The 25,583-nt window shown below is 37.4% G+C and overlaps 1 long non-coding RNA gene across 1 annotated transcript; it reads right to left on the bottom strand.

Annotated features, from left to right (window-relative positions):
• Positions 1-24,361: 24,361 nt before the first annotated feature.
• On the bottom strand, positions 24,362-25,169 carry LOC307159360. Its single transcript, XR_013821366.1, has 3 exons — positions 25,135-25,169; positions 24,567-24,641; positions 24,362-24,476 (listed from the first exon to the last, which is right to left on the bottom strand). It is a non-coding gene; the product is annotated as an uncharacterized lncRNA (long non-coding RNA).
• Positions 25,170-25,583: the final 414 nt, after the last annotated feature.

The following is a 25,583-nucleotide window of genomic DNA, read 5'->3' as shown; positions in this document are numbered from 1 at the left end:
TCCAGCATAAATGAAGACAACTGAATCTGAGAGCAGGATAATGATATAGGATTTGATTAATTGCTTCCTTGGATTCAATTGGCTGGAAGGTCATGTGGCCTGAAAAACACAAAGCTAAAACATATTTTCCTTACTGACTCTCAAAAGAACAAGCTATTATTCATACTGAGACTTTAATCGCAAAATATCTCAATGGTTCTTCTACTAGTTCAGTTTTGATCTTAAAAAGAAAAGTGTGGCAAAGAGGTAATTCTGATCCCAGATCTTGAGTTGGAACTTCTTCAAGATTCAAGATTCTTGTCTTATTCTAGTCCACTTCAATGTTCTTTATACCACTTTCAATTTGATTTTGGGCTGCAGAAGTTCTCGGGCAGGCTACATCTATTGTCAATATTGTAGCTACAGTATATGAAGCACAGCTCACACAGAAGTCACTTTAAAACCAAACAGTTGCTGTTGGTCAACACAGTGAATTTGCATGACCAACTGAACCTGATGCAAAAACCGGCATCTCGAAAATCTTGTGGATTCCTATTAAAATGACCAGATTTCACCAGCATAACGTGAAAAAACAAAACAAAAAAACCCCCGATCCATCTAGGTTAAATCGTAACAAAATACTTAGACATGACTCCCACGCCCAGTCGTCAGACCAAAAGATACAAAATTCAAGTAAACGTATTATTAAGATAAGGAAAATAAACATAATAAGATTGAATATTGTCAGAGTAACAGAAACCAGTAGGTGTATAAACTTCAAGAAGACCCAAGGCCCAAAATAACAAACAAAACGAATAATAAACAAAATATCAAACTAACTTCCCTCAAAGTATCCAAATCAAAATCCAACAAATTACCCTAAATACTCTAACAAAACAGAACGAACGTGATTTCAAAAGAAAAGGACAGGTCAACCCTACAAAACACCACTGAAAATAAAACAAACATAACACAATACAATAATGGTCTGATGGCTGAAGAGGAGACAGGAGAAGTGCGACTGGCCCGGAATCGCAACAGCTCACTTCAGGAAGCGGAAGCTGTAGTTTTAAACCCACGCCAATTAGGGGTGGAGCCATCCTGCAGTTGATCAGAGGATCCTGCTGAGAACAAACAGCAATAACAAATTGAAAAAAAAACACAAAAATAACAATAATGAAGAATACAAACAATATACAAAATCAAAACATTTTATACGAAATTACACATAATTCCGTAACACCATACCTTAAGTTATAATTTATAAACTGCTAAATATTTAGTTGATGGACCATTACACTTATATGAAACAATTAAACTTATAGTTTAAAAATATATAGTCTCATTTCAAAGTAATGGAATACTATGGGACCTGGAATAATGTTTGAAATAAATCATCTTAGTGAGCTCATGTTTTACCAGACAGGCTTCAATCCTTTTTAGACATATGATGACATTGACATTTGCACTTTTTAGATTTTTAGCAAACATTGTTAAATCAATAAAGATAAACATTATATTTTGTGACTGCACATTATTTTATGAAGAGCTTTATGGCATGTCTTTCCTCGGTCCTTTCCAGTACAATAAAAACAAGATAAGGCACTTTTAAATGATTTCAACGAAAATATATTTCTTTATGAACAGAACCTAAAGCTTGTTGCGTTGCTGATCTCATTGGAATACCTTTGTGTTGTTTTATACTTTAATAAGTAACCCACTTATTTGCAAGCTATCTTCCTCATCATCTTCCTTTTCATCTCAATCCGTGAAAATATGTTACATTTAATATCATCTTTTTTTTCATAACAGTGTCCATAACAGTTTAACATTTTAGTGCAATGTACCAAACCATTTTGTAAAATCACCAAATCAATTACTGCACTAACAAGCTATGGTTTGAGATTCATCACCACTTGCTCATATGACAAAAAATACAAGTAGGCTATCATTAATATAATGCTTTTTGAATTTGACAAAAGCTTCTCTTAAGCTTAAGCGATTGTTTTCACTACTGTTTTCCCATTTCGTTCTGATTTGATGATGCATGCACTTTACCATCAAATTAAATGTAGCAGAAAAAACAAGTTACTGTTTGAAGGAGCTTTGTTTGAAAACAATTTGTTGCTAAGAAACAGTCATCTGAGCAGTTCTGTCTTTCTCTCTTTGGATGAATAAAAGTGCTTTTGTGGAAGGGACTGACCAAAGAGTGTTTGGAATCTTTACTAAACTTTAGGGTAAAATTGAAATATGGCTCACGTCAAAGCTAATAATATTTTTCTTTATACCTTCTATATGTAGAATACCATGGAAAATATTGTCCTATCTGAATGGGCTATAGCTCTATTTATGGATGTATTCTATTTATAGTTATATCTACATATATGCTCAATATTTCTTAATCAAGAAGTTTCTGCTGCACTGCCAAGAGAATCTTGAAACTATTCTGAAGGTAAACTGAGAAACATTTTCATTTTCAGAATCTCCAGAGGGGTTTCTATGCAATGTATTCCTCAACGTGAAAAAAAAAAAAAAAAAATGAATTCAGTGATATCGCAGGAGGGTGAAGTACCCAAATGAAGGTGTGTGTATGTGCATGTGAGTCCGTTCCATTGAATTACTATACAACTCTTTCATTTCAAGCTATTCTAACAAATTTAAAAAGGAGAAAATCTGCAGAAATGGAGGTGAATAATGGTTAATCGAGGGGAGGAGGTGAGCAGAAACAAAATATGCACGGGGGGGGGGGGGGGGGGGGGGAGAAAAATTACAAAGACAAAAAAGGAGATGGCAGGCTTTGAAAAGTGTTGAGGGGGAATGATTTTGTCTATTGATTTTTACAACTTTTGTTTTCTGTTCATTTGCCTTCTGTCAGCGTTTTCTCAAAGGGTAGGACATGAAAAATTAAAGGCATTATTTTTTAAAGACATTCAAATGTCACTGTGTAGGATGAATGTGTTTTACATACTTTGAAAAGGAGGAAAACTTTTCTCAAACAATACTATTTTTAAAATAATAATTATAAAGGTAGCAGGTTGTCATCAACACATTAGCCAAACAAAGAAAAACATGAAACAACCAATAACTACACTGAATCTGGTTCTAAAATGCAAACAAGAACTTGAAGAGATAGGCCTAGTTCAGCCAAACATTTGTTAAAGGTACACTATCTAGGTTTTTCCAGCACATTTTCAAAACAACAACAAAGGCGAAGCTTGATGACACTATGAAGGAGAGTGGAACGATGGGAGATAGATGTATAGAATTCTCAAATCATGTTCACGGATGAGGTAATTCATTCGATTTTTTATTACCTGTAAGTTTGATCACATTATGTCATCGTAATGAATTAGCTGCAAGGAACGTGAAATGCTGTATTAGCCTGTTACTGATATGTGACTATTTGTCAAATGATTTGGTGGGTTAATGCTGCACAGTTTTACATGTTTAAAACAATCTAAAAGTACATTTTAACGAACCCACAGTATTTGCAAGTAATGGCTAAATATTTGTATAGGCTACTGTATTTAATTTCACTGCCATGGACTTGGCCACCTGTTAAAAAGCATTACTTAAGATAAAACAAAGTGCAATATAACTGTATGTGTACAATAAATAATATATATTTGCTTACCTTTCTATTAAAACACATGCAAGAGCGGTGTCTCTGTCAAGTCCAAGTTTGTCGCGAAGCTCTCCTTCTTGAAAACGCCACGCTATTGATCCTTGTTTTTTTTCTCCAAAGTCTGTTTGCCTCAGTTGATCTATGCTTACAGGGTTTTTATGGGAATTTCTGTACTCGCTAATCAATAATTGCACGAGATACTGTATCATAGATATATAGGCTACATCGATCTTCCTTGGTGGCTTACGTATAGTGGCCCATTAAAACGGCCGCTAATGAGGTATCTATATATATCTATGGTTTCTATAAGCGGAAACTGAGCAGATAACGCGGATATTACGTCATTGATACGCGACAATGACAAGGGATGAGCTATTATTTAAAACTGGAATTTCTCTGGATTTACAAATCCTTGGGAACTTTTGGGATAATGTAAGTACACAACTGCATGAAATATATCACACTGTGCAAGTGGTTTTTTAATATTTGATTACAAAAATCTTGCAGATTGTATCTTTAATGAAGCCTTAAACCATTTCTGCTTCATTACCTGCTGAGAATTTGGATGTGCAGACACATTCAATCCTTTTAATTTGAGAGCCTCTGTTGAAAAAATCATTGGTCTTTATTAGAGAAAGGCACAATACTGTGTTGTTCTTTCTTACTTGCTTGACTAGTTTCTTTCTGAATGTATGAATTACTGAATAAACGTTTCTTCCTTCAGTCCACCTAACAAGCACCAAGATGATCTCTCCTTCCAGATTGGAACCATAAAACAGGCCCCTGGTGTTGAAACACTGCAACAAGTGTGTGTCAATGAGTGATGGATGTTCCCTTGCTCCCTTTCTTTGCAGCTCCAGCGTTTTGAACTCTTTAAATCACAACTGACATTGTTTGTAGAGATTAATAGTTAAAAGTCTAAATCTGTATGAGTGATTGCTGTTGAAACTGAGCAGCTAACGCTCCAAACCAGCAGAGAATTACTGTCACAATTTGATGTGTGTCATCTATACAAATATACAATGAAAGCCCATAAATTACATTCTAGTGTTATGGGAATAGATTAAGTCTGGCATTGTTTGTGGTTTTACATTTTAAACCTTTATTTAAATAGAAGGAGAAGAAGAAGTAGAAGAAGAAGAAGAAGAAGAAGAAGAAGAAGAAGAAGAAGAAGAGATCAAAGATATGATCTAAAAAGATATCAAAAACATGACTATGAAGTTGTGAAGTGCATGTGTGGTTGGCTGTGATGGTGGTGGTGTGATTTTAAAAGGTTTTCAGGTGGCTGTCCAATGTGTTAAGGTCCTTGACAGCATTTTGTAAATAGAAAAAGGTTTCTTGATTATAACCAGATAAATATATCTAAGATCTGTCTAAATCCATGTATAGTTGTCCTTTGCTCTGAAGAAAACTCTACTACGGAAAATCCTCTTTGTAGGAAGCCTGTTTATCATATGAGGGGATTAAAAAAACTGATTTGAGGATTTCACTTTAGAAAGTTGCTTACACATGAATATCTCTTTGAGCTTGTCTAGAGTTGTGTGGATAAATGTGTGTTGGTGCTGTATTTGAGAAACGTCTCAGGTTACGTATGTAACCCTGGTTCCCTGAAGAGAGAACAAGACGCTGCGTTGAGACGCTGTGGGAACGCCCCTGCGTGATTGCATCATGAAGCACGTGTAGAATCAGTCCAATGGTGTGATGAGACGTCATAGGTGGGTGACGTCACACAGACCAGGAAACTATAAAGCAGTGGTTCTCAACCTTTCTTGGTCCAGCGCCCCCTATCCAATATCAAAATCCCTGAACGCCCCCCACCCGTAAACTAATGAGCGGTCAGGTACGATTGAGAGTTAACAGATGAAATAAGTGCAAACTTGTGTTTTTATTAATACAATTGAACTATACTCCACAGTGATTCCTAAAAAAAAAAAAAAAAAAAAAACAAGCTAAAAACTGCATTGGCATAGCAATACCTGTGTTTCTCACAGGATTTTTGGTAAATCTGTGGTGAGTGGACCTCGGTCCCTCTAGGGGGGTTCGGGGGCATGCTCCCCCGTAAGAAAATTTTGTGCATTTTAGTGTTAAATTCAATAAATCTGGTGCACTTTGAGAGTTCAAAATTAAAGTGCCAACCCATATTCAGTGTACAAATTAAACAAAGAAAAAATTCAAACCTCTTTTAGTTGTGTCTACATTACACTACTATATAATAATAGTTATAATATTAATCCCATATATTGTAAAACAAATGCACTGAAAAATAAAGGACGGTCATTAAAGCGGTGATGTTTGCACTTAGGTTTTATTACGCATTTAGGAGAGTATTGCAAGAAGCTGCTTACATTAACCTTACTTTCGAAAAAATAAATAAATACGATCATGATTTTTCATGAAAAATTATATTAGAATTGTAGGCCTAAAATACCTTGTATCAACTTGTTTTCATCAATGGTAATACAATTACAATTAATTTGGTTTGTCGTGATTAATTTGTGTTCATAATCAGTAAAAAAAAAATCTTCTAACAAGATTAAACACATATGAACAATTAAATTATTATTGTATTATTAATTGTTTTTATCTTGAAACTACCCAAGCAGCGTTTCGCGTTCAGATGTGATGGCGGAATGAATACATTATCAAAATGTGATTGCAGAATATATTTAAATTATCCATCAAATTGTCATTTTCTCCTTACTGTCTTGCGAGTTAACAATAATGATTGACCAGTAAATTACTCGGTGAACAAGAAAACATTTTGGCATTAGGCATTGGAATTAGTTAATGCCTAAAAATGTAAAAGTTTTACCTTATAAATGGAATGTAGTTTAATTAATTTTAAAATTCGTCGCCAGAGTGAATGGGAACATGATTTATTGAAAATATTTGAAAAAATCTAAGTGTTTCTTAAGTCAATAATTTTTAATGGCTTGTCAACTTTCCATTCCTCCGCTGCGTGATTCTATCAGCGCTGGATTCTAGGCACCACCGGATTGTTGTCAGTGCGAAACACATGTTTGAGCACGTGAATGCTGATTCTTGTCAGCGCTGGATTCTAGTCAGTGCTTGAGCGCTGGTCTATGACTGGAAAAATAATAGTCGTTGCAAAAGTAACGATAGGCTACATGTCGCTTTAAGCTGGAAGATTTTAGAATGTTAGACATTCTAAACTTTTGAATAAGAAATAATATCAAGTTGTCAAAATACAACTCGTCAAAACTCCGCGCATATCACAACTGCGCATATGTTTTACAACATAATTTAACAAAAACATAGTCCTAACACTTTTTAAATAGCCCACTTAAAGTGTTTATTACAACTAAATTACTAAATGCTTAAAATGAATAAAAGTAAATGAACAAAAATTTGCGTTACATATTTAAACTCGTGAACGCCCCCCTTTCAAAATTCTTGCTTCCAACGCCCCCCGTTGTTCTCTGAACGCCCCCGTTGAGAACCACTACAATAAAGCATACCCAGAAACAGACAGTGCTAGCTTCTGATAGGCTGAAGCAAGTCGTTCACAGGCATGCAGGAAGTATGGCAGGGCGACGCAGCGTCTTGTTCCCTCTTCAGGGAACCAGGGTTACATACGTAACCTGAGACGTTTCCTATCCAGGGAACTCGAGCTGCGTCGAGATGCTGTGGGAACACTATACCCACGACACCATAATATCCAATGCCTGTCTGTGTGAAGTCATTGCGCACACTAAGAAACAAGCACTCTAGACTCTGGAGTGGAGCCAAGGTCCAAGTTATAAAATCTCACAAATGTGTGTGGTGAGGACCAGCATGCCGCATCACAAATGTCATGAAGGAAGACACCCGACAATAAAGCCTTTGAGGCAGCCATACTCCTGGTAGAATGAGCCTGGGCAGCCATAGGTGAAGGCTGACCCGCCGCTTCATAAGTAAGTGAGATAGCCTCAACCACCCACTTGCTCATTCTCTGCTTAGATGCAGGGTACCCTTTCCTAGGTGACCGGAAAAAGACAAATAATTGATCCGACTTGAGCTCTCTGGACATAGTCATCTAAAGCCCAAACAGGGCATAGCAGACTAAGTTTTTCGTGATCTGATGATAAGAATGGTGGAGGGCAGAAAGCCTGCAGCATAATGGGGCCTGCAACATTAGAAGGGACCTTAGGAACATAACCCGGCCTAGGGTGAAATAAGGCTTTCACCATACCAGGTGCAAATTCCAGACACAAAGGAGCAACCGACAAGGCTTGCAAGTCTCCAATTCTCTTTATAGAATAAATAGCAAGGAGAAATAAAGTTTTTAGTGTGAGGAACTTTTCTGAAACCTCCTTAATAGGCTCGAAGGGAGCCAGAGTCAGGCCTTCAAGTACAATGGCCAGATCCCAAGCCGGTGCTCTAGTGCGCAGTGCAGGCCTTTCTATAGGCCTTTCGAAAGGAACCCTTTCTATAGCCTCTATTCGTAGAAGAGTCTGAACTTCTTGCTCCTGGAAAATCTAGGCAGATGAGAACTGAACTGAGTTCTGTAACCCTTTTCTATAGCGAGCAGGACCCAACAAGATATTTTTGGCAGTAGCTTCCACGCTGCCAGAAAATCTACTAAGGGGACCAGTCTCTCGAGTATCGGCCTCTGGTATTGGTTGAACAGCCACTTCGGTGCCCTGTAACGGCAAACCGGCAGGGAACAACCGAACTGACTGTTCTACGACCCTCCTCCTCGGATCATTGGGAAATGCAGGCACCTGGGGGGCCCTGAAGCGGCGAACCGGCAGGGAAAAGCCGAACTGACTGCTTTATGGCCCTCCTCGGAGGATTGTTGGGGAACGCTGACACCTCGGTGTCCTGAAGCGGCGAACCGGCAGGGAACAACCGAACTGGCAGCACTGCAACCTTCCTCAAAGAGTCGCCCAGAGGGTGCCGAGGAAAAACGGGCACCGTGTTTTGATGAGGTGGAAACCGTTTCTACCCGGAGGGGACTACCCTCAGAAGTCTGACGGCCTTGCCGTCAGGACTTCTTCTTAGTCGAAGCCTTCTTGGAGATAATGACAGTCCTCAGATCTTGTCTATCTATATGGCTTTGACTGCGACCGCCACCCAGACCCCCCTGAATGTGGAGGAGCCTGAGTGGCGACGCTTTGTTTTTGTTGCACTCTGTGCAGTGAGGAACTCGTAGACAGCCGAGACCGCTCCCGCCCAGTCGTCTTGGGGACATAATAGCAATTTTTTGTATAAAAGCAAGCTGCAGCCTGACCTGTTGCCGAATACGCTTTACCCACCAGCATTGAAGTGGCTTTTAATGGCTTGGTGGGTAACGTCTGTGCTTTTAGTGACGATGCTCACTCAGGAGAGACATAACGTGCAAGCGTCTCTTCAGCCCGAGGCATCGTCACATAGCCATGCTGATCTAGATGGTAGAAATTATTCATCTAGTAAACTTTTCTTTTGCACTTCCTGTTTTTCGGCTGGCCAATCGATATTTAATTTAACGACAGCACGAGTCACAACCTCCATAAGCTCCTCATAAGCAGGGGTATGAGGTGGCGAATCCTCAAAATTCCCTGCATTAATGCTTACAACATCCAAATCCTCAGAACTGGAAAATTGTAACACTGGTACTGGGGAGAAGAACCCGCAGCGCGTGCTTCTCCCTGAGACAAGGCACTGGATCTGGCAGGTGAAGGCAGAGATAGGGCTGGGTCCATCTCAAACCCCGCTGTCAGATCCATTTGAGAGCGCGAACCGAACCGTCCTCCTCAAAGAACGTGCGGCAGGAGCGGAGTGTCCTCACAGACTGCTTATCGCAATGCTCACAGTAGGGCTGGGCGATATGGACCAAAAGTCATATCCCGATATATTTAGGCTGAATATCGATATACGATATATATCCCGATATTTTTTCCGCAAAGTGAGAGCAAATGTTCAGTCAAAGTCAAAGCCAAATATGACATGTTAAAAGTAGTTTTATTGAAACCAGCTATTTCAGTGAACAGTTGCAAAATCAAATGAATAAATAATAAACAGGTTTCTTCACATTAGGGCCGCACGATTATGACAAAAATCATAATTGCCGATTATTCCCTTCGAATTGTTATTTGCGATTTATTAATTATGATTATTAAAGTTTACATTGAATATATATAAACAAATTTTGTGTAAACATGTTATAATTTGCCTATATACACACACACACATATATATATATATATATATATATATATATATATATATATATATATATATATATATATATATATACACTTTTCCCCTTTACTTAACATGAATTGTAAGAATATGACTAATAGTAAGGACTAGTACTAATAAATAAACATTAGGCCTATGCTAAAGCTATTAAATAGCAGTCCCAAACTAGTTTTTGTTAATAGAATGTTGGTATGAGCCACTACAGTCATTTAAAAATATAAAAAATAACACAAAGAAAAATAATGGCATTTTGGGGTTAAAATGGAAACGACAGTTACCATGGTGAATACACAATATTAACAATAACTGTTAATGAAACATGGAAACTGCTCCTGGTGAATAGAATGAAAATCATACCTGCATTACTTTTATTTCGTGTAATTTACAACGTAACGGCGTTGCATGCTCGTAGTTTCTTTTGCACTTGATCAGTGAGGCGATACAGCGCGCGCCGGCACATTTGCGCGTGCAATTGAGTGTGCGCTTCGAGCACAGGATAACGGCTGACAGGACAAGAAAGTCAGTTTTTCTGAGGTGAAAGACTTTATTTTAGCATACACTTATGTCACTGCCTGGTAGTTCCTATTGTGCTGGGTTTTCTGAAGTAGTCATGATTCGCCTCTCATAACATAACATGCTCTAAACACGCACGCAGAGTGGAAAAGGAGGAGCGGGGGCGCGGGGAGCAGAGCGCAAATTTGAACTATATCGATATATGCGATATGGTCTAATTTCATATCGCATTTAAAAATATATCGATATATTTTTTATATCGATATATCGCCCAGCCCTAGCTCACAGTCAGCCCCCTCAAGAACTGACTGGGCATGCTCCACTCCCAAACAAGCAACACACAGATCGCATGTGTCCCCACCCGTAAGGAAACGAGGGCAGGGAACAGCACACTGTTTGAACTGCTGCTTATTCGCCATAATATATATATATATATTAAGGCTGGGAACCGATAAAAAAAAAAACTAATTAATTTGCTGTGATTATATATATATATATGTGATTTGCAATGACAAAACAACACCAAATAGACAGAGACAGTATTAGGGGTGTAAATCGGACAGTTCATCACGATACGATACGATATCGATTCTCTCAGCCAGCGATACGATATTTTCCGATACTTATAAAAATTCCACGATACGATTCGATTCGATTCAGAGCTATATCGATCGATTAATCGATATTTAGATATTATGTTCACACAACCAGTTACGTTTTTATTAACTCACAAATGCAATCAAAATATATAACATGAACGTTTAATTAAACTCTTTGAAAATTGCACACCCTCTCCCAATTGGAACATTTATAACAGAAGTGGTCATTTGCAAGTACTCCGTTCTTGTTCATTTTCACAAATCATGTTTTTTATTATTATTGTGCATCCAAGTAATATCAATCAAACTGCAGCTGGGTTGTTTTGATTAATAATAATAATAACTTAAAAAATACAGGTAAATTACAAAATTCAAGTTAATTGAAAGTATGCTTTAATATGTTAAAAGTTTTTTTTTTTTTTTTTACAGAGCAGATACATTCACATTTCATCTTTCTGAGTCAAACAAAACCAAGTAATTGCTATGATAAATAATACAACACTCGGTTAATCTTCATAACGTTAATCTCCCCAGATGACATAGACGCCTAACAAACTTTGTTGTTGTGATTTAACGTACACGCAGTACAGAGAGCTTTTCCCTCACCACTAAACGAGCTGCTTTAGTAAGGGTCTGTGAAAATGTTTCAGGTTTTATTTTCCTTTTACGCCCTGAAGAAGATATCACGAGTTCATTGAAATTATCCATCCTCGATCACTTTTAGTCAGCTTTGACGAAACTCCTCTTAGCCCGCGCGTCTTTTCAAAGTGACATCTGACCTGAATACTGCGCGCTGAGTCGCTAAAACGGACATATCGTTTAGTTTAGTCAGTCTTGTCAGGCGTCTTTTTCAGATGAGGAGATTAACATTACTCATCGGCAGGCGGTTGGTGAGTAAACGAAAATGTGCGCTTTGGCGGAAGGATGTTACGTGAGAATGAGAGTGTCAAAATAAAGGTGTATATCGATATTTTAAGTGTGGAATCGATGCATCGTATCGTTAGACGTTATATCGATGCATCGATCCATATCGATGTATCGTTACACCCCTAGACAGTATCACAGAGAGCGCTTGCTAAGACGCAATCACGCAGGGGTGATCCCACAGCGTCTCGACGCAGCTCCAGTTCCCTTGAAAGGGAATCTGATTCCTGATACACAATCCTTTCTTTATCTTCTTGTCGTATTTTCCTGTTGTTCCTGTGAGTGTTCATGGACAATACGGTGATTTTTTTACTTATGTAATGTAATATTCGCCATGATTTGGTGAGAGGCAGATCCTAGTAAGTTAGACCTTAGACAATATTACTATGATAAAGGTGTGACTTATTCATATTAATTACGTGCCTGATACTCCAAGAAGATTATGAAGCAATATCAGCATGACCTATTAAATTCTATTTAAATTTTAATTAGCTAAACTTTTACCATCGTAAGACTGTTCATTTCGCCACCTTCAAACGGAGTTAGTAGGATAGAACATCTGGTATTGTTACATTATTTCACTTTTGATATCGAGCTGGTACCAAAGTTCCTGTACTTTTAAAATCCCTAGTCCTCACTCACTGTTAGTTGTGCAGAAAAAGGAAATGAAGGATAGTGAATGTCATTATGCTACAGAAAATTGCTTGCACATCTCAAATTCACTGATGATTGATGTTACACTTCCATATACTGCAGTTGGCCAACTGAAACATGCTTTCCAGCTGCACAACATTAAATACAAGGACACACATGGTTAGAGGATATACTTGGATGCCACGTGTTTCCAACAATTAGTGCTCTAACTTCTCCAAACTGAAGCTATTCCACCTTACTTCTCTTCCACCATATATTTGACTCTTTTCCCTCCACTGACTGAATTTCCATAATTTATGAGACAATGCTTCCCCGCCATTGACAGAATTTTCCAGCTTTCCATGTTTTCATTGTTATTTGGCCGCTATTACACATCTTCTGAAGGAGTACCGAACCTCCGGATCGAAACACAGGGAAAAAAGGAACAGAAACAAGTGATAAAAGCATTGCTCATGCACGTCTGCACGACTACAGTCTGAAAAACCAAACAAAACAAAAAAACATGATTTTCTCAGCTTTTTGTTCAAAGTGTTTTTTTTTTTTTAAATGAAACGTACTCACATTCAAGTGTTGATAAAGACTATGGCGCTATGAAGCTAAAATAAAACTGGGTTTTATTTTTGTTGTTTAAAAGCAGAAACTCTGTTCTTTCTTTTGATAATATTGCATAATCAGATATCCATACAACATGTACAGATATAGCATTCATATACTGTACAACAATATTATGTTGGCCATGAAAGTTTTGTGAAAATTATCAAAAATGCTTGCGGTGACTGGTAACTTAAAAAAAAAAAAAAACGCTGGCGGGGAATTAAGAGTTCAGAAGTTTCCAACTTAGGCTAAGCCTAATTATCGTAAGTCTCACATAACTACTTACCTTGCAGTAAGTTATCTTTAAAAACCTTAATAAAACGTCAATCTGTCAGCATCTAAAAGGCATATTTAAGCCTAGTGAAAACTCCACAGAATCATCAACCAATCTGTCTGTCCCAAGCATCCTATCCAAAGTAGGCTATATTCAGAAATTTCCTGTGATGTGAATCTGCAAATCCTCCTGTAAAAATGTGCTCCTTAATACTCAAGTCATTGTTAAACAAGTCCCTTTTGCATGGCTTGGTATTGTGATAGCGATTACGCTATTCTTAACAGAACAGCTCCTCCAGGACATTAGCACTGTGAAAAGATGGCCTGCTAAAGTATAGCCTGCTGCAATTATACTGTATGGTGTTTTTCAGGGACACCGTCAATCCATGTCTGTTTCTTATTCCTCCTACCTTGTTATGCCTTGTCCTGAAACTACACTGGCCCCGTCTACTGCTTATCTACTGACCACAAAAATCAAGCACTGGATTTTGGATCAAGCACTGGATCAGATCTTTTAGCTTAACTTATTTCCAGCACTAAGCATGATGACTCTGACTATCCTAAATTCTCTGTTTAAAAAATTATAATTATAAATGCACTGATATTAAAATTCTGCCTGGTATTGATAAGACAATAATTATTTTAATGTATTTTAAAGCCAATAACGGATAAATGGCCAACATCAAAATGACATACTATTTTGTCTATGAATTATAGGCTAAAACACGAAATGCTATATTTGCGCATCACAATATTATGAAGCATATGAATACAATTTGAAAAATGTAGCCTATATTCATTTTGAGATTTGCTAAAGATTACATCTAAGAGTGTTATTCAAGTATTGGTGATTTTAAATATTAAAATGGGGGGGCATGTACAATTTAATATCCAATAATCAACACTGAAAAAAATATTAAATGAAAAACCTTGTGGCAGTTAAGAAAAATCTGTGCCACCACAACATTGTTTGTTTTACTTTCATTTACTCTTTGCGCGACTGGGTGGAGTGTTTCAATTAACGACAGAGGGAAGTTAGATATAGGGAAGTGTGTCGTACTTGGAAAAGACGCATCATCCGTTTGTTTGCATGCAAGGTTTGCCAGTAGTTAGAGTGAATGATTGACGTGGAGTGTTTGATGTCTGGTGCTTGCCGAGTTCGACTGAAGCGTTGCACTTCCAGACCGACTGTTTTTGAGCTGTTCTGAAGATAAGTCAAGCTGCTTATCCGCCTATCTTTGTGTCTGACGACCCGCGATCCTCTAAATGCCTTCATACCTGCAAACTTGGTCAGTAGCCTACTTCTGCGCCGCCATTATACACACGAAGTCACACGCACCCACTCGCATACTTTCATATTCGCACATTCTGTGTGCTTAGTGTTTTTTCGTAATTGTTGCTGCCCGTTAAAAATATTGTTTGATGTTGTTGATTTACAACGAAATTAATGAAATGTTTATCAAATGTTTTTATTTGTTCTGCACCAATATCAAAGATCGAGTTGATTGTTGATGTTGATGATGTTTTTTTCTGGGATTATTACTTTGATTTGTTGTGTAACAGGTGGTTATTACTTTTTGCTATCCTGGGTTAATTTAAATTTTGACAGGTTTAATCCTGTCTGGCGCCCGAATTTTCTTTAAAATAATGTATGTTAGGCTGCAGGCACGGATTATGCACGGGCCTGGGCAAATTTATATTCTTTTCAAATAATTATTTATTTTTTCAGTAAAATTGTTGAATATTGTGGAATAATGTGGTTTTTTTGGGGGTTTTTTTTTGCAGTTGCAAAGTATTAACTGGTAAATAAATCAAATAAATAATTTAATGTATTGCTGCACTGTTGAGAGGGCAAATCATTGCGTAATATAAGTCACGCATAGAAGACGGTTAACATCAAACAATAATGTGAAGTCATGGAGAAGTTTTGCTCATCCGCAAATCAGTAGGCCTATGTGAATTCATCCAACGAGAGTTGCACACTTGTAGGCTAGAATATTTTCTCACAAATGTCTTGTATATCTAGCACAAACACATATAACTAGCCTACAACTGCTTGAATCTGCTGCAACGAATCTCAAATAGCCTACTGTTTTTGCTTTCAAATGACAAGTTTCGTGCACTCTCCCTTTTGCACCATTGATCTAGGCCTATGTGAAATATGGTGCAAAAGTGAGTTGTGCATCTGTAGAGGCAGTGGGCGGAGCCTCATACTGATTTGCGGATGAGCAAAACTTCTCCGTGACTTCACATTTTTTGATGCAGGTGTGTAAATGCGTTTTGCACCATATTCACTGCAGCAACTGTAGCAAAAATGTGAGCGTACGAGTTTCTTAATTTGTGATTTGTAGAATAGGATTTGTCCACCTGCAATGAGGAATTTGAGAAGGTGTAGCCTAACTGTTGTGTTGTGTTGTGTTTGTGGAAGTGAAAAAAGTCTACAGGTTTGCAAGAAAAAACATTTCTCTCTGTGACTTCAAATTTACTGATACATGTGTGGCTATTCTCTACAATTACAAATTTCACTGTCACAGGCGTTCAGTTGATTTGCACCAAAAATAGGCTACCTTCATAGAATTTAGCCCCGCCCACAACATTTGAGGTCGGGAGGTTCGGTCTGGACTTGATCCGTTGTGGAGCAACTATGCTCGCTCGAACAAGAGCTGTTCGGACCAATCAAATTGTCAGGGCGGGCTTTATCAACAGTAATGTAATCATCCACGTCACCAAAGAGCGCTTGGGTTGAATTCGTTTACAACAAAGATGACTGCCGCTGGAGAATTGAGATGTGCAGATTCCGCCATCGCGTCTGTTATTATAGAAGATATCGACAGCGCATTAATCTTAAAAGAGGAACAGAGAACCGCTATCAAGGCATTGTCGATCAGAAAGATGAATGAAGAACGTAACTTACTCCGTTGATCTCATTGGTTGTAAGTCTATCCAATTGAGTGCAGAGGCATTTTCTTTCCTGGTTCGGTTGAAATACGCCCCTTAAAGGGTTAGTTCACCCAAAAATGAAAATTCTGTCAGTAATTACTCACCCTCATGTTGTTCCAACCATGTAAGTCTTTCGTTCATCTTCGGAACACAAATTAAGATATTTTTGATGAAATCTGACAGAATTTTGACTCCTCCATAGGCTTCCAGTGTGACCGAAACTCACCGGCCCAGAATAGTTATTAAAACATCGTTAAAATAGTCCAAGTAACTACAGTGGCACTACATTAAGTTTATCATGCGACGAGAATACTTTTTGTGCGCAAAAACAAACAAAAATAACGACTTTATTCCACTTTTCATTTCCTTCTCTCTGGGCCTCGTAGTGTTTTTGCGCTGCGCGTCTGTGTTGCACGTCATCACGCAACACACACATGACCGGCGTCGGCCAATAGTGAGCCTACGTGGTGACGTGTAACACAGACGCGCTGCGCAAAAACACTACGCGAACCAACTAGACATCCAGAGAGAAGGAAATGAATAGTGGAATAAAGTCGTTATTTTTGTTTGTTTTTGCGCACAAAAAGTATTCTCGTCGCTTGATATACTTAAGATTGAGCCACTGGAGTCACTTGGACTATATTAACGATCTCTTTAATAACTTTTCTGGGCCAGCAAGTTTCGGTCACACTGGAAGCCTATGGAGGAGTGAAACATGGCTCAGATTTCATCAAAAATATCTTAATTTGTGTTCCGAAGATGAACGAAGGTCTTACGCGGTTGGAACAACATGAGGGTGAGTAATTACTGACAGAATTTTAATTTTTGGGTGAACTAACCCTTTAATCACAGCCCAATGGAGCAGTCTCAGACTCATATTCTGACTAGAATCTGAGTATGACGACGTCAGGATAGGTATAGTCATCTGGAAATATTTCATTTTCTCTGTTTGTTTGTTTTTTCACTGGTTTTCTTTAAGTGATAACTTGCGCTCACATGACAAGAAACCTAAAGCGTTTCATAACCTGCATTCACCTCGGACACATCAGTTTGATACTGTAATCGTGGTTTGATGTTGCACGATCATCAAACAGCAAAGTACAGTTTACACGCGGTCCACAGCTATGCTTGGAGGGATGACTAAAAGTTCCTTCGAAATCTTAAAAACAAATATTTATCAAGAACAAGAGGAAAGTTCAAATCACCCCAGTCCTGACAAATTTACATTGGCTACTATTCAAAATAAGTGCTTTAAAGTCCTGCTGATCTAAATCCATATCTGGGACTGTTTACCTGATGGAGCCTAGGGAGGGCTAATTTATACATATCGCATATTGCAAAATAAATATAGGAAAATGTATGTACCACTTACTGTACGTCAGAATTTATAATATTATGAATTAATATTAATTAATATAAATAAACAAATGATAAAACTGATCTATTTCGATGAGAATAAATAATAATAATAAAAACAATGTGAAAAGAGATAGGACAAGGGGGTGTATTTCAGTTCAGACCAAGAATCAAGTATACAACATGAAATGCAGTTAAACATTTGCATCAGAAGTAATCATCCATAATTACTTTACATTTATGTCATGTAACTAACTTTAATAACTTTAATAGCTTAAAATAGGAAAGATTAGTAATGATGCACTGTTTTTGCCATTATATTGCCATGGCATTCTAATTGTTTAAATAAAAGCGAGAATTTCTTAGTTCATTTTGATTCCTGAAGGCCATGTTCTTGGAATCGTGTTCAGAATTGCAGAAATCACATTCTGAGAAAAAAGAAAGCATTTTCACTCAAATAAAAATCAATCTGTGACATGCACTTGACTAATGTGCGAAGTAATGTGCGAGATGGCCTGACAAGATAAACTGTATAATGTGAGAGACTATAGTATAGGTCTTCGGCTTTCTTAAAGAGATCTGAGCAAATAGCAGTGGTGCACTGGTGCACTGGTGCACTGGTGGCATGTGCAGCACTACATAACAACGTGCAGAAAAATGGGGTTCCTGCCCCACTTAATCCTGACCCCGATTGAAATGATAACCCTGACTGTGGTCTTCGTAAAAGGATGAAAAAAAAAAAAAAAAACATTGCAGTTCGGCAGTGTTTAGCTGTAATAAGTCAAATTTGAAGGACACAGTAATCTTATAAACTGCAGGGTGTAATTTTAAAAAAGCTCTATCAGTGTGATGTCAGACAATACTGTAGTTTGTTGTTGGATGCTCTTTTGACTCAGCATACTTAACATTGATAGTCTATATAATAATAATAATAATAAATCATTACATTTATATAGTGCTTTTCTCGGCACTCAAAGCGCTTTACATGGAAGGGGGAAATCTCCTCAACCACCATCAATATAATATATAATATATTAAGTGCCTCTATTATGCTTTTTAGAATATTATCTTTCATGCAGTGTGTAATATACGTAGCTGTTTGTGAATGTAAAAGGTCTGCAACGTTTTAAAGATCAAAGTGCACAACAAATAAACGTATTGTCTTCTAAAAAAAAGAATCGATTCTGAACTGCTGAAGCGAGTTGTGAGAGAGTTGTGTGTGTGAACTGTCCCTTTAATGTATTTTAATATCTCAAGACTTAAAACAAACCACTAGAGGCAGATCTACCTGTAACCATCCATTTTATACTGCAAACATAGTCTGAGGATGCCTGCAAAGTGCTTCAAAAAATTTAATATACAAAGAATATTCAAAACAGTTAGTACTGATCATTTTAACTGAAATTTAAGTTGGCAACTTGTTTATAGGACTGTTGTATAGCATCAATATCACATGCATACTAATGCAGATGGTCCGACAAGCAGCATGTAAGTTTGTCACAGAGCTTTGAACCTCCATCACAAAAAAAGGAAAGGTTTAGTACCATATGCTACATCCAAATAATTTACTTTGTGTGATATTAGGAACAGACATCAGCTTTTTTCACTGAATTTTCTTAGTGTGTTGCAACAGTCTGTACACAGACCAAAATATGTTAATATTCTTCCTCCTTTCACTGTCTTGTGTGTATATATAGACCATTCTTTAAAATATAATACTCATATTTGTATGTTCCATCATCTACACGCATACGGCCAAAGTCAAAGAAGCACACACAGTCACTATGAGTATTGACGTGAAAAATAATGAGGGGCTGCTCACTTTAGGTGTAAGGGTCATCATCTCATTGACCTAGCCCTGTGGTTCATTATGAACATGAGGATTTTGAGTGTTCTTGTCTTTTCTTCTGGCCTTCTGGTAAGATGCTGGCAGTACAACAGAGCACTGGCAGCACTCAGCTACATAATGAGCAGAACTCTGACAGCACCATCAGACACTCACTCGCCAAGTGATGATCAGTGAGTGCATTAGTGAGTGGAGGGTTACACGGCTCTGCTGTTATCAGAAGCAAGCAGCTGATGTCTTAGCTCCCTTCCTTCTGCAATCCTGGCTAATCGATTCTCTTCATCCTTCTCTCCACACATTCACCAACTCTATTTTTTCCCATACTTCATCCTTGCCAGTTATAGGATTATTTAATCACTCATTTTCTCACTTATGTATGTGTCCTCTGTGACTCAGAAGATGTGGCTAGTGGTGTGGGAAGGTTTTTTTCCCCTTCAGCTTCTTTCTGTCAAAGTCATAGCTAAAAATCAATATGGATAATTGCGCTTATTTTTTATTTATACTTTTTCTTACACAAAGCATCAAAACTGTATGGATGAATTCCAATCGAAAGTGAGCACTTTTGTTTTTTAAACAGATTTTTCTTTTAAATCTGACTGTTTAGACTGCAAGTTACAGCGTATAGACATAACATTACTTTAGTTGGTACTGTATGTACTCTTGCTAGCATGTCCACATTTCCACATTGGTTGCATGGCAAAAAGAACAAAGACTGATGGGTACCCGTTGCATAATTAAGAAAAAAAGAAAAAAAACACCCACGCACACACACACACACACACAAGTTGTGTTTTCATGTTTTATGGGGACTTTCCGTAGGCATAATGATTTTTATACTGTACAAAAAATCTCCTTAAACTAACCCTATACCCCTAAACCTATCACAGAAAACTTTCTGCATTTTTACATTTTCAAAAAAGCATCACTTAGTATGATGTATTTAGCTGTTTTCCGCATGGGGACTAAAATTTTTTCCCAAAAAGACAAGGATTTCGGATATTGCCATCTTTGTGGGGAAATTTTGTCCCCATAATGTAGGGTTTAACAGACCAGTGCATCCACTTCATAATAACAACAGAAAATAAAATATCAAATTCCATCTGTAAAATTATCCAGATGTAATTTAAAAATGTTCACAGACTCATTTGCAGTGACCTTTTTTTCTTCTCCGTTAATATTAATTTCCATTTTCAGAATGCATAAACTTTGTTGGCATCCTTGATATATCCCTCTCCTTCCCCCACTAATCATCCCCATACCCCTACCAGATTGAAGGAACTCACCAGGTTTCTCTTTTTCTTGCATCTTCTATATTTCCTTGTTCTATTTTTGCTAGCAGCCTCAGGCCACTATTAGTTTCATATAAAGAGCCAAGCCTAGCTCTGCTCACAAGCACTGTTTATTGTAATGTCAATGTCGCATTTGCTTCTCTTTCATTTGTAGAGGGATGGAAGGGTATTTGAGGGCAGAACATATTTGCATCATCTTGGAAGTGAGAAGTAAACTTCCTTTGTTTTAGTCGTTATTTAGCCTTGACCAGCTAATCTTGATGATTGTGTTGTATCAGAATGGATAGGGTGGCTGGATGCTGATGAACCCATGAACTGATGACATGAGGACAGTTTGCCCGTTTCCACTGTTTTTAGGGTGGATCTGCGAGCAGCATTTTTATATCCCCCTGTCCGTCACTTTGCGGAACAATTAGTTCATGCGTTCATGACCTCAAGGCTAGATTATTGTAATGCTCTACTGGGTGGTTGCCCTGCACACTTAATAAACAAACTACAGCTGGTCCAACGCAGCAGCTCGAGTTCTTACCAGAACCAGGAAGTATGACCATATCAGCCCGGTTCTGTCAACACTGCATTGGCTCCCAATTAAACATTGTATAAATTTAAAAATATTGCTGATTACTTACAAAGCACTAAATGGTTTAGCTCCGCAGTGCTTGAGCGAGCTCTTAACGCATTATAGTCCTTCACGTCTATTGCGATCTCAAAACTCTGGCCAGTTGATAATACCTAGAATATCCAAATCAACTGCTGGCGGTAGAGCCTTTTCCTATTTAGCACCAAAACTTTGGAACAGTCTTCCTACCGTTGTCCGGGAAGCAGGCACACTCGGTCAGTTCAAAGCTAGACTAAAAACACATCTCTTTGACCTAGCATACACATAACACATTATAGACTTCTATAATTCAATGTTAGGCTGCATAGATCAGGCCAGCCGGAACCGGGAACACTTCCTATAAATCCTGATGTACTCGTTACATCATAAGAAGAATGGCATCTACGCTAATTTTAGTGTTTTTGTTTATCCCGAGGTTTTCCCGCAGCCTGCCAGATCCAGGCTGTATCCAGATCTGATGAAGGACCTGCGCCTGGACCCGATGTCATAGCGGGGTGCTAAAGTGCCAACTAGTTTCTCCTTATGGAGGATCCCTTTACCACTCTACAGATAAAGCGTTGTCGGGAAAATTTGGTTCGCGTATCTACCCCGAAGTGATACAATTCTGTATCAAAAATGTTAAGGCCAGACAAGTAGTTTTTTAAGGCTTGGTTTGTAGGGAATTACAAACCTGTGCACATATTCAAACGCGCATACCAATAGACTGAACTCGCTTTGGAACAATCTACATTGTTAAATGCGCTATATAAATGAAGATGACTTGACTTGACTAACCGGCGTAGGTGGTAAAAACTGGTGCTGATTGTGGCATTGATTTCTTTGCTCAATTTAAGACTAATGTTGAGAGAAAATCCTAAGTTTTTAACGTCGGAGGTAAGGTGTGGTGTGAACGTACCTAGATCGATATAATTTCTGCCAGAGAGCTCATTTGAGCCAAATTTGAATAATTAAAATATAAATATAAACATAAACAACAAAATGAAAGTAAAGCGGCAACCCCTCACGGACAACTTCCGCATAAACTAAAACAAAACAAAGTCCAGGTCTGGTTCTCTCTGTCGTCACTCCTCCTTTTATCCTTCTGAAGCTCCTCCATGGGAATCAAGACTGGTATGACTCACAGGTGTCGCTCATTAACGCTCAAGCCACCAGCCTCGCTGCGTTCCCATGGCTCTCAACCCCATCCTGCTCGTCACAACATGTTATTTCCTTTGAAAGCTAATGGATCTTTTAGTCCATTAGATGATGAACAGGTACAGGATATTTAATCGCTCCTCAGTGGAATACACAGGAGGAAAGATAAATGCTAATTAACAGAATATCTGTCTTTATTAGTCATAGATAGTGATGTTAAAAAAATGTTTTATTATGAAATTATAGAAAGTTCTAATCTCTCGCACAGAGAATGAAGTCAGCTGCTTTTATCAATTTCAGACTAAAACAAACAAAACAAAACAAGATGGACTATAATTATTTCTATGTTAACTCAAGAAAATAGAGATGCCATTCAATTTAGGTTAACCTTACCTTTTGCGCTTGCTCTTAGTCTCCACTTGATAGATCTAAATGTGCACAACAGAAAGTATAATATAAAAAGGATGGTTGTATAGTAGATTCCTAAAACGTAGATTTTTTTTTTTTTTTTTTTACTAAAATAAGCTTAGGAAACATTTTCAACATTATTTTTTCTACACCTAGAAAACAAACACATCAACACTGTAAAAATTAAAGGTGCCTGGAGGAACCTTTTGGGGTTCTTCACTTTGCCACAACCGGGCAGAACCGTCTGTAGATCCTCTTGGAACCCTTTAAAAAGGGGTGGTTCTCTGAGGAACCACACAAGTTTCCTGAGGAACTCTTATATGAAGCACTGTGTGGAACCACTGTGGGTGCCTCCAGGAACCAAATTTCTATTTTTTTTTTATTTGTATTAAATTAATTTCATGTTGTATGGTTACCATAAACTTCTATTATAATAAACAAACTGAACCAAATACAAAATAAGAATTGTTTATTACATATTTTAGATCCATTTTAATACATACACTTCAATGCACTTGGGGAAAAAAGCTAGTAATAGATTAATATCAATGAATACACACAAAAAATTTTGTATAATACATAAGTAACATGAATAATCAACCATGTGTATACAATAGGCGACACAAGAAAAGACATCTCAACAAAATGCATAGAAAACACATGTTCCATGTAATAAATCAATGTAAAAAATTAAAATTGACTAATTAAAAATGTCCATCTTCACTTAATTTTAAAACGTGTTTCAGTTCGCTTAAGTCTGACGCTACTGTTTCCAAGTCCAAAAGCTCTCTCAGATGCCAAAAACAAACAAACAGTGCTAATATGCACTCATTGATCTGTAATATTCCTGAAAATTATGATCCTAACCTTTATCTCTATTCCGAAATCTCAGATGGTTAGTTATTCAGCTATTTTGAATCATAAAATGTTGAAGTCTGGGATGCCGTGAGACTGGAGACTATAATGTGCACTATGGCTTTTGAAAAGCTTAAATGTGTGACTTGAATCAACAGTTCCCATAAATGGTTGAGTATTCTCACTAGAAACAAGATAGAGGAAGTAGAAGTAGAGGCTTCGACCCGGAAACAGTATTCCTTATGTCACAACAAGCAGAAAACATTTTCCATTTGAACAGAGTTAAGGTGCAGTCAAATTATCTGTTGTTCTGTGAATGTTCACTGGTGAATTCAGTCATTTCAATAAGAATCCACACGATCAGCAATTTTGTGTGGTGCTTCATACATTACATTGCTACACTGCTGACAATGGTCAATGGACCTTTTTGCCTGTGTAATTTCACGAAATTCACAAATGTGACCGCACATTTACTCGCTGCAACATAAAATGCAATCAATTATAAAATCTTCACAAGGGACATGTGAGGTACTTAACGAGTTAGAAAAGGTGCATCAGCTTCTTTTTCTGTTTGTTTTTCCTCTTTTCTGGTGGATGGTCCAGGCACTTCAATGATTTTCAGGTCTACAGGAGGATTTTTATTCTTGTTCAAACTTCAAACTTGTATTTCAGCTTACCGAGGTCCCTGCAAAGTACAAAATTTACTGTTAGTAAGGTTATTAAAGTGATAGTTGTGAAATTTAAATAATTTCCTCAGCCTTGTGACGTTCCAAACCTGTTTGACTTTCTGTCTGTGGAACCCAAAAGCAGATCTCAGGCATAATGCAACCCCTGTCACCGTTCAATTTCACTGCATGAAACACAAGCAGAAAAAAATTGTGTAAATCATTCATTAAACCATTCTTATGCACACTTGTCTAGTTCAATTCAATGCAACAATTTATGTAAAAATGGTTAAGCTCCAAAAATGTCCCAGAAAAGATCCTGAAAATAATCAATGAATTCACAACTCATGTGTTATGGTTTGTGTTGCAAGTCTTATGAAGCCATTTAATAGCTTTTTCCTTTTTTTGTTGAAAAAGACCAAACTTGAAGTTATAATCCAGGGTTCAAATGTCTTATATTCAAATGCATATGATTAAGGTATAGCCTATAAAAAATGCATAGCATTACTGGCTCCAAACCTGTGATATTACATGAATGTAACATGAATGAGATTTGAGAGCATGAGGGAAGAAGATTTTCAGAGAATAACTGATTAAAAAACAAGTACACAGTCAAACAATACAATTGCACACAGAGTTCATAGTAATAAAGTTCTTGCATGTGGTGCAGGTACTTACTGTAATTCAATGTTGCCACTGAAACATTGTTCTGGGGAAACAAAATAACAAAGCTGATTATTCACAACATAATATTTATTGACCATTAAATGGATTCAAAATGGTATTTGAGAGAATGAGGGCACCTGTAGTAAGTAAAGTTATCGTTAATCTAAACAAAAACAGACCAAACTATATTAACCTGCTTTTGTTATTCATAACAAACGCCAATGACGACAGCAGGAATCAGCTAAATTAGTTAGGCTGTATATCAGCAATTTGAAGACACCGTTGTACAGAATATGTTGAATTGAATGACTAACTTTAAATCAATCTAAGACAATAAGTCAATAATTTCCATTTGTTCATTAGATCAACGTAGTTAGCATCGCGGCTAAAACCTTCATACCAGATACTGTACAATAAACGAGTGGTAAACACTGTAAAAACGTAGTAATGTATAATAAATT

The sequence above is a fragment of the Squalius cephalus genome (genome assembly GCF_949319135.1).
Source record: "Squalius cephalus genome assembly, chromosome: 5".
Taxonomy (NCBI): domain Eukaryota; kingdom Metazoa; phylum Chordata; class Actinopteri; order Cypriniformes; family Leuciscidae; genus Squalius; species Squalius cephalus.
This window is presented reverse-complemented; position numbering and strand designations above follow the sequence as displayed.